This window comes from Perna viridis, chromosome 15, assembly GCF_037379345.1.
Source record: "Perna viridis isolate PV_CMFRI_1.1 ecotype Kerala chromosome 15, ASM3737934v1, whole genome shotgun sequence".
Taxonomy (NCBI): domain Eukaryota; kingdom Metazoa; phylum Mollusca; class Bivalvia; order Mytilida; family Mytilidae; genus Perna; species Perna viridis.
In genome coordinates, this window is record NC_142459.1 from 17614607 (window position 1) to 17627863 (window position 13257).

The window sequence follows — 13257 nt, forward strand, 5'->3', positions numbered from 1 at the left end:
GTGACTACTTGTACTTTTTTACTGAAAGTATAGACGTGTCTCAACCATCGCTCTAAGCAAGTCACATTTTTAAGTAAGGAAGACTTTCTCTCCATCAGTTCCATGTACTAGGAACAACCATGCTATTACCTAATCATGAGCGTTTCATTTTTATTACATTTGTATATGGTATGCAATTACTGTCTTGAATGTTGTTCTTTTTTGTTCTCCAGGAGCTTGAGTCGAGATATTTTTAAAAAAACTACAAACTCTAGGAAATTAAGGCTGTTGTGTCCGGAAGATAAGTCAATAACGTTGTTGTTTGTGTATATTGAATGTTATACTTGTTTTCTGCTTTTTCAAAACTACCCCATCCTCTAAATGGATAGCCATTAGGGAATTCATAGTAATAACCCAACTTAATCTCGTATTTGAAGGTTTTTGGAGATTAGTACTTTTACGTACATTATCAAGTATTTGTTAGAATCAGACAGAACTCGAAGAAACTGAGACATGGATGTCAAAAAAAAAAATGACAATTTATTCATGTACCTTCATGTATCTTCTGCAGTCGAAATGCCCATTATCACTGGATATGTTTGTCTTTAGAATGACAGATGACAGTAACTGAGACTTTCAAGGAGTTACCTGCCCCAGAAATGTTCATTCAACTGAATTTATCGAACTAACATGGATAATCTGGTCTTTGTTCCTTAATCTCGTTGGTACAAATTCATGCAGTCAAATCACACTATCAAAGTAGAGGCTTATTTCATACCATTGATTTTTCATCCACTGGTTGATTCTTACAGAGAAAAAAAAATAGATGGTCTTGTGTGGGATAATTGGATATTCATTTTTTGACTAAATTGTAAACAGCTTTTTGGAAGGTAAACAGTGTTCCTTTGTGTAAGAATGTATTTCAATTTTTTGCACTATCCATAGCAACAAAATGTTTTTGAATTATTTCATTGGTTTAAATTAGTCATTTTGTCCTTAACATTTTTTAAAATAAGATATTCCCCACAATCTCTCTTTAAATTTTAAATTAACTACCAAAGCAGCACATGTACAAGGTATCATAACACAATAGTTTGTATCCACATAATGCAACAATAGAATTTTAATTTTACATACATGTGTAAATATACAACTCAACATGTACAATCCAAGTGTGCATATGTATTTATTATTCCCTACCAGACATCAAAACATGTAGTATAAAGAGTAGGTTTCCTGTATAAAATTCTTTGTCACAATAAAACAGTCATGCATGAAACACACTTCTGCTAATTTGAAACAATATCAAATCAATTCACCCTCATGCTCTCTTCTGTCTATACTTGCACAATATAAACCACAATTATCCAAGAAGTCTTTGTATGAAATATGATGTAGTCTGAAAAGAAAAGATTCTGTTATTATACAGAAATAAAATAATAGATATTATTTCAAACATGTAAGTGGTGCATTTTAGTCTATGTAAATGTATACATGTACATATATCTGTCATTGAATTATCATGATGAGAAAAAATTAACCAAACAACTGATTTGAATTTTCTCCATGTAGATAAAATGATTTGATTATTATGATTGTTTCAATACCTCTGGAAATGATTTTTTGCACTTTAATGTACACACTGAAAGTGTTGGATGAATAAATATAAGGCACATTTCATTTTGAAACATAAGTAGTTGAAGGAATGTCATTTATACTTATACCACAATAAGATGTTTGAAGGAATTTTTAAGTCATGTTTTAAAAATATTTCTGATTTTCAAAATTGCAAAATAATTGATGACAGAACATAACTGGATATTGCCCCAAATGGAACTAATTTTGTTTTGTTTATAAACATGTACAGACACATTTAGCTTATAATTATGTGTAAACTAACTACAATGTAGGATTTGTTTTGTATCTAAATATAACTTCTCACAGTTACACACTGCAAATTAGTGAACTATATTTAGAATATTTAGATCAACACAACATACACATAATAAGAAACTGTGTACAAAATAAGAAAAATAACCTAGTACTAAACAAATTAGAAAGTTAGTTTGTTGAACCCCTGTTAAAATTATATCCTAGTTGTTTTCAGTGTTGCTTTTTCAGTTCAAAGAACTTAAATCATTGAAATCTCTGTAGTGGGTATACAAATACATGTATATTGAAGACATATCAGATATCAGAAAGACAATTTTAAAGGAGGATTAGCAATAGATTACATGATATTCATCAGCCCATTATGTACTTCTGCAATGTATATAAATTGTACCACAAAAAGCAAGCTTTAAAGGAACAAGTTGCTGCTCCAATTAAAATAATATCTTTTTTTTCAATAACAGCTTTCAAAAAGAACAATACAATTCGTCAAGGAGTATTGGCATTTCGGAATAAATGTTTGATTCAGTCAAGTTTGTGTCAAAGCATGCCATATAGTGAAAACGAATGATGATTTTATCCTTTATCACATGTTTTTTTCTTCATGTTATTTGTGTCAAGGCATACAATGCATATGTGCAAGTAAATGAGGTCTACTCTGAAATTTTTGTTTTGCATTGCAAATACAACTAGTGGTTTTCTTATACATCCACACTTTATGTATCATTTCTTGTTACATATCAGATATTAACTTTTTTCTGTTGGCTGTACATTTCATATTGTCATTAAAAGATATAGTAAACAAGTCCAATGATTGATAATCCTAAGCATCAGGAGAGTATGTCTCAATAGTACAAAACTGTTTATGTAAAACCACTGTTTTACTCTCAGTTAATAGTGATTATAGATGAATAAAGATGCATGCATGACAGTTATTTTATAAGTATTCATATTCTTTAAACTGAAGTGAATAACATGTATACATGTAAACATGTATGTGGCTACTAATCGTGGTGCTATTTGTTGAAGCCATACTAATATCAGAATTCATACACTTTGAATAGATGGATCCCGAAAGAGGTTTCGGGGATATTCTTGATATTAGTAGTAATTTGTTACCACAATTGGCCCAAAAATCACAAAATTGAAAACATTTGTTCGCATTCTCTACAATCCCCTCCTTCCTGCATATATTGTTCATCGATTCTTATAAATTCATACGTGTACCAACCTGTTAACTGTTATTAGTGTAAATCTAAGCTCGGAAGAATTGCTTTCCTTCATGTTTGGATGTAAATCCATTTGTAAATCCTACAAGACAATGTTAGAATCTAGGTCACCGCTTCGTTTTCTGTTCCGCCATTTTTCTGTGACGTAGATGACACCGGATGTTCACATATATTTTAAAAATGGATGTTTAGATTGCAAAACAAATATATATCTCTTACAACATTAAAATTGAGACATATATCTAGTATATGATGCTTAAAATATATAGATTAAAGAATCATACGTTGATTCGTGCAATAAAATATAACATATAAAGCAAATATCTAGATGAAAACTTGATTTTAAGATAGGATCCAGCTTATACCCAATCTGACCGCAAACCGGATATGAGAGATATATGTTTTCTTGGGGGGAGGTGTCTTTAAATTGCGATAAATTTCTTATTTATGAATGTATTTTTGAAAATAAAATCATTCTGTAATCTATAAACACGGCGCTTTTCATTCATATACATTACATTAGTCAAACATGATTCATTATCCTCACAGCAACATTCGAAGATAAGCTGGCCTCCATCGGAGGCCAGCTTACTGCAGTTTGCGGAAAACCGTAGATAAGCTGGCCTCGGAAGCCAGTTTACGGTACAGTTGTTCTTGTATATATATATATATATATATATATATATATATGGGTTTGATATAACTACTATAACCATAGTTAAAATGATATCAAGTCAGAAACACATATAATAAAATGATCGTGACAAGAGAGATAAACGAGATAAGACTAAGGACATTCAAAAGTCATAAAATGTATACATATCTTCTGGGTGATGCACAGTCCCAGAAAAGCTTTTACTACAAGAGAAAACCGTACTCACTGGTCTTTGACCTGGATACAGTTTAGGTACCCAAATAAATATTTTTTTTGCTGAAATGTATCGTATCGTTACTGTCTATGTTTTTGTATGGACTATATGTCAAATTAGTAACCGTGTGTATATCTATTTATCCTGAATTGTGGCATTTTTCTATTGACTAAACTTTACGACAAACGTGATGACTTTTCATTCAAAATCGTCAACTTTCCTTTCATCTGTGGCAACATCCCTTCAGCACCTGCGTATGGAGTGTTCATATCACAACTCATACGTTATGCCAGAGCTTGCCGAAACTATGCAGACTTTTTGTATCGAGCTAGAACTAAGAAACATGCTTCTGGAAAAGGGTTATGTTGCTACAAGATTTAAGTCATCACTACAGAAGTTTTATAGTCGTCATCAAGAACTCATGGATCGTTATGGTGTATCCATCTGCACCATGAAAACTGATTTATTCAATGGTTCATACTTTTCCTTTCCTCGTTTGTCTACCCGGACTTGACTTTTTATCAGCAACTCGGCGGGTGTTTCTAGAAAAGCAGAGGACGCTTACCCTACCGGTGCACCTGATCCATGCTCCCGGTTTTTAATGGAGTCCGAGTTGCTCATTTGCTTTTTTTACTGTGTATGTATGATTTTAGTTACTTTATGTTCTTTGTTGTGTATGTCTGTTTTCAATATCTGGTCTTTGTCCCTGGATTGCATTCTTTTGATTACCGCTATAACCTTGGTTCCCTTGATTACTCTGTATCGCTCGGTCACTCCTAAATAAAGGAGGAGAAAATATATAAATACATTTGCACTTCTTTCTAATTTCGGGAATTGGATGAAAGCTCCAAATATCGTATTACAATGTATTAATAAAAAAGGGCCACCTATATGTATTCATTGATATCAGAGTGGGCTGTCTAAATTTATTGAGTTTTTTTTTTAATATATAGTCCCAGAGTAAAGGACACAACTCTTACAAATCATTAGAAAGTTTGTATTTACCATTTTACATCAATCTCTTGAAGCATCAAAATATCTTCGACTGATTTCAAATAAAAGCTTGAAAGGCTTTGGTGAAATTGAAAACAAAAAAAATGTATTTTAAGAAAGGCCGAGTACATGTACGTCTTGACATAAAAACTATGCAGTGGGCTATTCAAACTTATATTTTTTTCCATATTTTTGTTATATTTAATAAATATAGATTGACCTCCGAAATTCGCAGATACAATAGATGTCATTGCAACATGCACATACATGAGTCAACATGCTATTTTGAAAAATAGTTACTGCTTTTTGTAAGGACAATATAACAGAAGCAGTAATTGTCTATCTATAAATTCATTAAAGTTCAAGGGCAGTTCTGCCTAATGGAGACTATCATATTACTGACTTAATAAACGGAATTATCGTGAATAGTAATGACAAATACATTGATTTTATCTTTCGTTTCACAAAAATGTTAAAAAAAACTATAATCTGAATTTCACTGTTCGGTTACTGTATCTGAATAAGAAATAAAACTAAATTTGGTTGTTTTTTTTGCCATGCATGTGTCACCTCCTGTCTTTATTAAGACTGTCTGCTACATAATTATGGCATTACATTTTAATTGAGTGACAAGCAAATCAAGTAATTGAATTATGTTGTTCAACCTATCTTAATCATTGCATTTGTTTATCATTTCATCAAATTTTAAATGCAAGTGCATCCCAAAATTCATGTTAAATATCAACTTCTAGCATTCCTGTTGCTTTGATATAACCAATATCCAATACTATGTAAATGTTTTAATTATGCGATTAAAGTTTTTATTTCAGGTCCAGTTGATGAGTAAAATTTGATAAAATGATCAGCAGTTCTAATGATTCATTAAAAGTAATGACAAGCTGAATAACAATATAATTATATATCTATGATTTTAATGACTTGGTTGAGGTAATATTACTACTTATTAAGATTAAGGACAAATGAATAACATACTTCTGGTTATTTGGCACAATTTGTTCTTAAATTAGAAACATTTTCTAAATGTTTAACAAAATTCAATTGTATTCTATTATCACTATTAAAAACTGTTTTAAACAACCAATCAATGCTTATCAATGTAATTTGTTTTAAATACTATTTTAAAAAAAGCCATCCCAATATGACCTTCAGGTCTAATCTATAGTAATAAAATTAGAAAAACAAATGTAATATGAGTACCCTACAATTAGATTCATTGTTGTTATGACAAATTTCCTGAAATGAAGAAATCTTCCGGATAACTCCGCTTATTTACCGGAAGTTGACACATCTCTTGACTGAATTTCTAAGAACCACTCGTATTATCAAATAAACAGGAAACAGACGTTTATTGTACCAGGTCAGGACTGCTGCAGCGGTTTATAACTCTTCACTTTAGCTAATTTTGAAATAAAAATTACATGATATCAAACAAAATGTAAGAGTTTAAATTAAACACATAGTAACACTTAGTAACACTGTATTTAGATTAGCCAATTTTAGATAAAGATAATTTTACTAAAATAAAAAAAACCAAATCATACAACAAAATTAAAGCAGAAGCCTTACGCATTTCAACCACTTGAGCTATGAGGTGAAAACCAATGACGTAACACTTGGCTAATTAAATATATTTATCTTCAATTGAACGATGGATAGACACCTCAAAGATCGTTTTTATTATTATTATATATATATATATATATATATATATATATATATATATATATATATATATATATATATATATATATATGAATAAACCGGTAATATTTCGCAAATGTACATGCATAAGAATATGTTTTAAGTAACACATAATTGAGTGGGTGCCGTGACATGTCCTCATGTTGACAATCGATATTTTAAAAAAAATGACAAAAATCAGTGAGTGTCCTTTGCCCAGTACAAATATGTCTTGTTTGATTGGTAAAAATTTTCCTGTCCCTTAAAATGCACAAAAGTACATTCATAAATCAATTAATCAACAATACTCATATCTAGCATTGTGACATATATTGAATTAGAATTTTGAAACATAATAACACGTTCTAATTTGATTGCAGATCGACTATATAATAGCGTTATTGTTAACATTAAAATATAGTAAAACTATTTTTGCAGTCTGTGGGAGTAAATATCAATTACCAGTGCAGTTGTGCTTCCTAAATCAAAACAAACAAAAAAAAATATGGAAATATTTTTTTTTATAAAATCTTCGACAGGGTCTGGAGGGAGTTTTGAAACTTGGACCCCTTTTTTACAGTTTTGTAGAAAATGTGGTTACCTGGAATCTTTTCGGTAAATATCCTACAAGGAACAGAATCTCCACCACGATTTATCTTTTAAAATCTGGGTTTACTACCTGGTTTGCTTTATTGATCCTCGCCGATGGATAATTTGATAAAGCAGTATGGGAAATACATTTTATTCTTCAATTAAAATCGCAAACTCTTTGTTCCTTAGTTTCTGTCCTCTTAACGAGACGGCAATGTGTGTTTTTTTTACCCGGACTATTTAGAACATATTTATTTTATTTCACAGTTAAAAACTACATTATTATATGGTCAATCTGCATTTTGGACTGACCTCACAGTGACTGCAATATCCTCAAGTTCTTTTTAGTACATGTGATGTCTAAATTCCCCAGTACAAGGATAGTTTAAAAATAACACGTCATCTGCAAGCGGAAACTGAGATCAGAGTATCTGGCAAAACAATGTTCCTTCTGTTCAATGCGATCAATAATAAAGTCAGGCTCATTAATGGTGAAGAAATAGGTCAGCAGCTAGCGGATCACAATTTGTTCCCATTGTGAGCCGACCGCTTGTAGAAAAATGCGTCCACTACAGTGGACAAATAAGTTCCGGTCGAAAATTTCCCATCATTTTGAAAACATCTTCTTTGTTAAGATGGTTTGAAATCGTTTTATTTTTTACAAAGCATGAGGAATCTCTTTATGTACCACGTATCTGTATCTATGTGTTGTGTCTTTTCTAGAGTGAAATCGATGAATAGTGTTTTTGAGTGGGAATCTTAACTGAGTATAGGGAGTAGAAGTATAAAGGGTTGAAATAGGTTTAAATGTCTTTGTCCTTTTATAATAATCTTGAATTAAGGGTTTCTATAAGATTTTTTTTAATTATCAGTGTCCACATTGGATGAATGCCACTACGGTAGAAACAAGAGTTGTGTAAGGACTGTAGACCCTCTTTGACACGTATAGACGTTATCAGCTTTGAAAGATATTTGATGGAACATTTTGCAGATCCAACTTTGTAGATTTTTTGTATGGTTGATTGTAGAGTTTAGGAATCCAACACATAGATGGTAGACCATAATGATCGTCTTTGATGGAGAGACCAAAAGCGGATAGCATGGATGTTTGTTTTCCCACTATCACTATTTGGAGAATGTGGTAGCAGTATATGTATCATCACTGTAATCATTTTGTATGTATCACTGTGATAGTTGACACTGGGTGAAGTGCATTTTACAAACAAAAACAATTCTGTTTTGTCGGCATTATCGATAACTAATTTTCATGTAAAGTGAGAGTAAGTGAATGGGTCTTGTGACACATGTTCTTGGTAGGTCAAGGTCTGAAATGAAGGCGGAGTTTATGTATTTTCGGTTTTAAACGCTTAGAAAGTTTGGGTCCAAAAAACGGTAAAGAAAACAATCTTCACTATGTACGGGCACTATTACGACTATAAAAATAGACATATCACCAAAAAAAATCTTAATTAATTTAAGGTTATGCATGAATAATTCATGAATGGTGCTAAAAAAGGGATCACTTCGATTCAGGTTAAATTGTAATCCTGTATCAAATATTTAATGTAATCGATGATACATTCATACTTGTCCAAATTGTTTAGGGTTTGACAGGGTTTGACAGATGAGATCGTATCGATCTGTATAATGCAAAGCATATGTCATTAGTTATAAAATGTACATAAGAATTAATATAGGAAGCTGACATTATTCCGACAATTGATTTGCAAATCATTGACAAATATCAAAGTCGTTATCAAAGTCCTTATTTGGTATGATGCCTGATCATAATACATGTAAATAAAAATAAGTATTTTATAGATAGCAGTGTTTTACCGAATATTCCCTTTGTAATTTTGTTTCACAATTCACATAGTGAAATATATTCCGAAATATTACTCTAGGACTTGGTCCCGTCACAAAACATCACAACATTTGAAATTTATGTTGAAAATAGCTCACCATAAGGGAGAACATCTATATAACGCATTGATATAAAATAATCAATCGATTATCCCAAATAACCAAACTATAACCTTTAGTATCAAAACATATTAAGATTTGTCTCGTTATGATAATTTGGTTATTCACTCTTTCAAATTACTATTAATATATTCGTCTGAGATCCTGAACGGCTGTCACAAAACATTTGTGTTTTGCATTGTACTCGAAAAAAATCACCCTTCTTATGCAATTCAAAAACCAAAATAACAGAAGAAACTACCGGAAGGAATAACAATAAAAGTAGATTTGACACTTGTTGTATCAAGAAAGTCAGTGCACAGATTTAGGACTAGTCTATTTTTTAACATTTTTTTGTGAAACGAAAGTTAACTTTAATATTTTTTATTACTATTCACGATGCGACATTCACTTATTCAGTTATATGATAGTCTCTATTAGGCAGTACTGCCATTGGAAGTTTATAAATTAGTAAATAGTAAATTAATGCAACTGTTTTTGTATCTACAAAATACAGTTATCACTTTCCGAAATAGTATGTCGCTACATGTGTATACATATACAATCTAAAATATTTAAGGTAGACCTTGGGTAAATGATATAAATCTCGAAATCAGTGACAGCTTTAAAGTTCTTATGGATGCCGTGGAGGACTATGCAAGAAAATGAATAAAACGAGAACATGAAGACATTGATACTCTGTCAGAGTGGTTAAAGACCGTGATGTCTTTAATTTTGAAACGAATGAAAGTTTAAAGTAGGTCAATGAGTACCAATGCTACATCAGTTTTCGAAGACCCCGTTGTAGCAAAAACATTGCCTACTATACATGGCAAATATGTTGTCGTACCAACAGAAAAAGCCCCAAAACAACATTGTTTTTGTCTGCAAAACGTTATACATCCAATGTTTATCATCAGAGGTAGGCGTAGAAAATTATAGCAGAGATAAGACCTATACTGCTACCACACTTTCCAAAGAAGAGATTGTGGAAAACAATAAATGTGTGCTATCCTCTTTTGGTATTTCTACCAAGGACGATTACTGTGATTTACCGTCTATGTACTGGATTCCCAAACTGCACATGAATCCATGAAAATGTTTCATAGCTGGATCTTCAAAATCCATCACCAAACCTCTTTCAAAACTTTTAACTTCTATACTCATAACCGTCAAAGAAGGTCCACAGTCCTACCACAACACTTGTTACTCCCGTAGTGGTATTAACTAAATGTGGATCCAGAAAAATTCGAAAGATCTTTTGGAAAGAATCAGTACAAGACAATCGTCAGAATATAATAACATTAAAGCCTATGCTTTTTCAACACTGTATAGTTCTTTCCCCCATACTCAGTGATAATCCCAAGTCAAAAACACTATGCATTGTTGTTTTTTTTTTCCAAAAAACGATTGTACACCTAGATACAAATATATAATTCGTGGTAGAGATTCCCCGTACTTTGTGAAAAAAAAATTCTAAATCATCTTGCAAATATACAGAAACAAATGTTTTCAAAATGCTGGAATTTTTCATCGACAACATATTTGTCCAGTGTGGTGGAATTTAATTTCAGAAAAGTTTTTTTCAAGCTTGTCTTTGAAATTGAATGAAATCAGTTCAATTTACTTTGATACTTATATGAGATTGATGTAAATGGTGGATACAAAGGTTCCAATGATTTGTAAGAGTTGTACCCCTTACCCTTGGTCTACCTCCTTAACTAAAAAAAAAAATTAATAAATTTGGACAGCCCAATACACAATTCTTACGTCACTTTGCCTGATTCATGCAAATACTGGCACTTAAATACTTATCCATATTATATTAACACTCTACATATAGTAAAGGTAACACAAGGAGGTGTAGATAAATTCATCAATGCATTTTTTACGTATGCATGCAGTATTCTTACGTAGAAATAGTCAATTCTGTATACAGGTCTGCATTTTGGACAAACCATACATTCATTTCATAATTTTTACACAGATTCAATATACTTATATAAAGAAATCTGAGAAAACGTCAGAATCTATGCACGACAGTTTTATAATTTGTTCACAAATGGATTGAAACACTGCTTCATATAAATATTTATTAGACTAGGATTACACTTCCCTTTCGTAATGTAAACCTTCGGTGCATTTCTATGCCTGGCACAATGACGACTTCGATAATAGTTACGTTATATTTTCTTTCATTTTGTAAATCAGAATACACCAGGAACAAAATATTCTGTTGAACTTTTTTTTTACTTCGTTTAATAACCTTTCATTACACAAAAACACGCAAATTATAAGGAGGGAAAGGGGCCACATGTGCCTTTTTTATTTCATTATTTTTGTTTTATTGAGTTAGTGTATTTGGTGCTAATACATCGTTGTAATTTATTTGTAGCAACGTGAAAATGTTTCATAATGGATTTAGTAACAGTATACACGGTGTATTTAACTCAGATAGGTAATGTAAAGTGGTTAGATCTACTTCAGTGCAACCGATATTTGATGCAATGACAATTTTTTATTTATCCTTTTTTGTAACGAAGAATAGGGACCTGTACGAGTGGATCATGAAGGTCAGGTCAAATGTATTTGCTAACAAAATCAGCTGAACATTCAATATATAATATATATTTCTTTTTCATTCGCCATTGTGATTTACAAAAATTGCGGCCGATGTCCTTTGCCGTTCAACCATTCTTTAAATAGGACGGAGATTACAATCATATTAATTCTTTCGACAATAAATAGTCAAATATCCAGACAACGTATATGGAAACAACAATTTCGATCAGTTATTGATTTTCAATTTTTAATATTTTGATCTCTGGATATTGGTTAGCCAACTAGATTACTTTGTGCATGTTTTTGCAAAATACGTGTGTGTTGGTTTTTTTTTTTTTTTACATGTATGTCAAAACTACACTGGTTTGTTAGTAAAGCTTATCGTTTCTTTTTTGTTGCTAATTACACTTTAAAATTTCATATAAAGGTTTTTATACTATCGGACAATACTAAAATTAAATCCGTAAGATCGCCTTTGTATATTGAAACGATAGGATAGTGTTTGTTTTCTGGGTTCACATCTCGATTATATTACGCATCGATTACTAACATTTTTAAGACATTTTGTTTTATATGTGTATTATACCAGATGAGAAACTCAATTAGGATTATACAGATATATCAATAAGACAAATAGTTAGGCTAACATAGGAGTACTTCATCCTCCACATTTTTGCATTTTTGAAGCGCATATTTAAGAATAAATTCTTTTTTGATGGCTTGGTAGCTCATTGCAATCGCGTCGACCATAAAACGTACTAAGTATTAATAACTGAGTTAAGTATTGAACAACACTATAAAAAAATAACTTTATCCGTTTATAAATTTCAATATTATTGAACTTGTAATGTATGCGAACAGTATCTTATTAATTTTCTTTTTTTTACTTATGATTTATAAAACCTAATATATATATATATATATATTTATATACAACGTCTCAGAATGTGACGACTCTATTTGCTACACTGCTCCATCGGATCATATTGATACAGGGAAGATATATAAACGTATAGAAAGGTCTGAAAAATTCCCAACAGACCTTTCTATATGTTTATATAACTTCCCTGAATCAATTTGATCCGATGGAGCAGTGTAGCAAATAGAGTCGTCACATTCTGAGACGTTGTATAATATTGATTTGTTGTGACATGCATCATTTATTTGATCCTCTATCCTACATGTTAACATCTAAATGAACTCTAGCTGGCCGAGTGGTCTAGGGCGCTGGACTTCGTGCAGGCGGTGTTGCCATAGATGTCACAGCAGTAATAGTTCGAGTCCCGCGGAGGGAACGACCAAAAATTGCATCGCAAATTTGACAGTTCCAACATCGTTGGGAATTTTTCAGACCTTTCTATATATATATATATATATATGTTTAAAATGAATGAAATATGCCAGTAAAAATGTCTCAGTGGAATATAATGGTATTGGGTCTCATAAATACATATGTCCATTGCTAAAAACAGAGCCGTCCA

The 13257-nt window shown here is 31.5% G+C and overlaps 1 long non-coding RNA gene across 1 annotated transcript; it reads right to left on the reverse strand.

Moving 5' to 3' along the window:
- Positions 1–1080: 1080 nt before the first annotated feature.
- Positions 1081–3284, reverse strand: LOC148597218 (uncharacterized). Its single transcript, XR_015919163.1, has 2 exons — positions 3101–3284; positions 1081–1378 (listed from the first exon to the last, which is right to left on the reverse strand). It is a non-coding gene; the product is annotated as an uncharacterized LOC148597218 (long non-coding RNA).
- Between the last annotated feature and the right edge of the window lie 9973 nt (positions 3285–13257).